Source organism: Elephas maximus, chromosome 18 (assembly GCF_024166365.1).
Source record: "Elephas maximus indicus isolate mEleMax1 chromosome 18, mEleMax1 primary haplotype, whole genome shotgun sequence".
Lineage (NCBI taxonomy): Eukaryota > Metazoa > Chordata > Mammalia > Proboscidea > Elephantidae > Elephas > Elephas maximus.
Window position 1 is genome coordinate 43,830,976 of NC_064836.1, and position 3,641 is coordinate 43,834,616.

General features: G+C 39.5%; 1 pseudogene; it reads left to right on the top strand.

Annotated features, from left to right (window-relative positions):
* Nucleotides 1–655: 655 nt before the first annotated feature.
* LOC126061764 (tyrosine-protein phosphatase non-receptor type 2-like) lies at nucleotides 656–1,899 on the top strand (annotated as a pseudogene).
* Nucleotides 1,900–3,641: the final 1,742 nt, after the last annotated feature.

The following is a 3,641-nucleotide window of genomic DNA, read 5'->3' on the forward strand; positions in this document are numbered from 1 at the left end:
GCCAAGATTTGGGGGTAGAGATTTCAGATTAGAGTAAGGTAGTCAGGGAAAGCTTCATGGAGGAGGTAACATTTGGGCAAAGATGAGGAAGCCAACCATGGTGACACCAGTGGGAAGAGCAGAATTGGGCAGAAAGCAATGGCAAAGACCCCAAAGAGGACAGCTAGCTGGTCATGTTCAAGGAACAAAGAGGCCCCTGTGACTGAAACACAGTAAATAAGTGAGTGAGTGAGTGAGCGAGTGAATGGATACTACAAAGTGGTCAAAAGAGGAATGGGGATCCAGGTCACGTAGAGCTTCTTAGGCAATTTTAAAGACTTGGAATTTTGCCCTAAGTGAAATGGAAAGCCATTGGAAGGTTTTTTAGAGTTCCCCTGGGATGCTCTGTTGAGAATAAATTGAAATGCAACTCAGGCTAGAGCAGGGATACCTGTTACGAGGCTGTTGCAATTATGCAGTAGAGAAGTAACGGTGATTTGTGCCATGGAGCAACCCTAGAGGGGAAGTGGGGAGAGTATGTCCAAACAGAGCAACAAGATTAGATGTAGAGTGCATGCGCCCACCGGGCATCTAGAGTTCCCTGGATCCGTGCGGGGTGTGAGCCTCTCCACCGCCCGTGACTTGCTCCACAACGGTCGCTCCCACCGCCCTGTCCACCACCACTGAGCGGGAGTTTGCGGAGCTGGATGCTCAGAATAGCTGGAAGCGGCTGTACTTGGAAATTCGAAATGAGTCCCGTGACTCTGCTCATAGAGTTGCCAGGTTTCCAGAAAACAGAAATCGAAACAGATACAGAAATGTGATCCTCTATGATCACAGTCGTGTTAAACTGCAAAATACTGGCAGTGATTATATTAATGCCAGCTTAGTTGACATGGAAGAGGAACATAGGAGTTACATCATAATGCAGGATCCACTTCCTAACACATGTTGTCATTTCTGGCTCATGGTTTGGCAACAAAAGATCAAAGCAGTTGTCATGCTAAACCGAGTTGTGGAGAAAGAATTGATTAAGTGTGCACAGCACTGGCCAACAAAAGATGAAGGAACGATGCTGTTTGAAGACACAGGATTCAGTGTGAAGCTGTTATCAGAAAATGTGGCATCACACCATGCAGTATATCTACAACTAGTAAATATCAACAGTGGTGAAACCAGAACGATATCACACTTTCACTATACCACCTGGCCATATTTTGGAGTCCCTCAGTCACCAGCTCCATTTCTCAATTTTTTATTTAAAGTGAGGGAATCTGGCTCCTTGAGTCCTGAGCACCGGCCTATGGTGGTTCACTGCAGTGCCGGCATTGGACAGTCTGGCACTTTTTCCTTAATAGACACCTGTCTTATTTTGATGGAAAACAGAAATGATATTAATACTAAACAAGTGTTACTGAATATGAGAAAATATCAAATGAGACTTACTCAGACACCACATCAGCTCGGATTCTCATATATGGGTATAATAGAAGGAGCAAAGTTTATAAAGGGAAATTCAAATATATAAAAAAGGTGGAAAGAGCTTTCTGAGGAAGACTTGTCTCCCTCTTTTGATCATTCACCAACCAGAATAATGACTTAAAAAGACAATGGGAACAGAATACGGTTAGAAGAAGGAAAACTTCCAGGTGACAGGTTACAGGGCCATCTTTTGAAATCCAATATACTGTAGAGAAAACTGTAGAGGAAAAGCATGAGCGTGTTCGACAGAAACGTACTAGTGAGGACAGAAAAGCTAACACAGCTAAGAAGGTGCAACAGATGAAAAAGAAGCAGAAACTAAATGATACTGCACGAAAGAGAAAAAGGTGGTTATATGGGCAGCCCGCTGTCACTAAGATCGGGCTTGTGTCAGTCATTTTGGTTGGTGTTTTTGTTGTCTGGATGCTGTTTTCTTAGCAAAGTGTCCTATAAACAATTCTGCCCAGCAAGCCCCTGCACTAGTAGCTGACAGGGCTGCATTAATCACAGGGTTTATGTGTTAGAAGCAAACTCCTCATATCCCTAGAACAGTGCGGTAGACTAGACATCAACCAGGTGAGCGATATGTACCAGTCATGTACCAGTCACAAGACCAACATCTCAAGACTCTTCCTTGTAGTTTTCTCCGAAAACCAAACTGTAAACTGCTCCATAAAATACGTTAATGTTTGTTAAAAACATTATGTCTTGCAACTGTATACATACATGTTGAATGTGGCATTTCATCTAACCAGATTGAGAAGTCCTTTTTTTTTTATCACAAGGATTTGTTTTTGGAGGCTATCTGGATTTTAACATGCACTTGCTATAAGCAGTAAATACTGGTGGTTTTATCTACATTACTAATGGAAGGAAAGTGACCTTGAAATAATGTGTGCAATATGTAATGTGCTCTTGACATGGGCATCAATGTTTTATATTCTTAGTTATTTCAGGATAAATATATTTTATAACTACCTATTTGATCTTGCTATTGTAGTTAGTGTACTTTTTAAAAACCTAATTTGAAAAATCTGTTACCATAAAATAATAAATTGTATGTTGGTTTAATTCTTATGGATAATTTTCCATTTTCCTAAGGAGAAGTTTGATAGAAGCAGTTAGAAATCTGAATAAGCAATTTTTATTATGTTTGTATTTCTTTTATGTTTACAGTTTTCCCAAGTCTAACAAAAAACAAAAAAATTTCCCTAAAAATATATTTGAATGAAAATTCTCCTTACTGAGATAGTCAGGTAACGGTCAAGAATTTGTAAAGAAAATGGTTTCTGTAAAGCCCATTGCTAATACTGTTTATTTTCATGAAAATTCAATGTAATTACCCTAATTTACAATGAGGATAAATCATGATTTATGAAGTGAAAATAAAAAGAAGCATCATTTTATGATCCATGATTTCAGTTTACTAGACTGAAGTTTTGAAGTAAAATCTTTTTTAAGTTCTTTCTACTTCAGTAAATAGCACGATGATGTGCAAAAAAAAAAAAAAAAAAAGATTATATATGGGCTGCAACAGAGAAAGAAGAGTCAAGAGTGACTCTGAGGTATTTGTCTCGAGCATCTGGAAGGATGAAGCCATCAGTAATTTAAAAAGGCAAGAAGAAAAGCAGACGTGGGGTTAGAGGCAGGATGATAGTAAAGAGCTCCAAGCCACTTTGGGAAACAGTCTGGCAATTCCTCAAAAGGTTAAACACAGAGTTATCATATGATCCACTAGTGTTTCCACTCCTAGGTATAGACTCAAGAGAAATGAAAACAAACGTCCACACAAAATCTCAAACACAAATGTTTATAGCAGCATTATTTATCCTAGTGAAAGCAATCAATTGATGAATGGATGAACAAAATGTGACATACCCATTCAATGGAATCTTATTCAGCCATGAAAAGGAATGAAATATCAATACATGCTATAACAAGCTGGTATATAGATGGTATTTCAAGCCTTGGTACTAAGTGAGTGTCTTAGAAACACCACAAGAGGTTGGCTTTCACAAACAGAATTTTATTCTCTCACAGTTTAGGAGGCTAGAAGTCTGAATTCCGGGCACCGGCTCTAGGAGAAGGCTTTCTTTCTCTGTCTGCCCTGGAGGAAGGTCCTTATCTCTGCCGAGCTTCTGCTTCTGGGCAATCTTCATGTGGTTTGGGATCTATCTTCC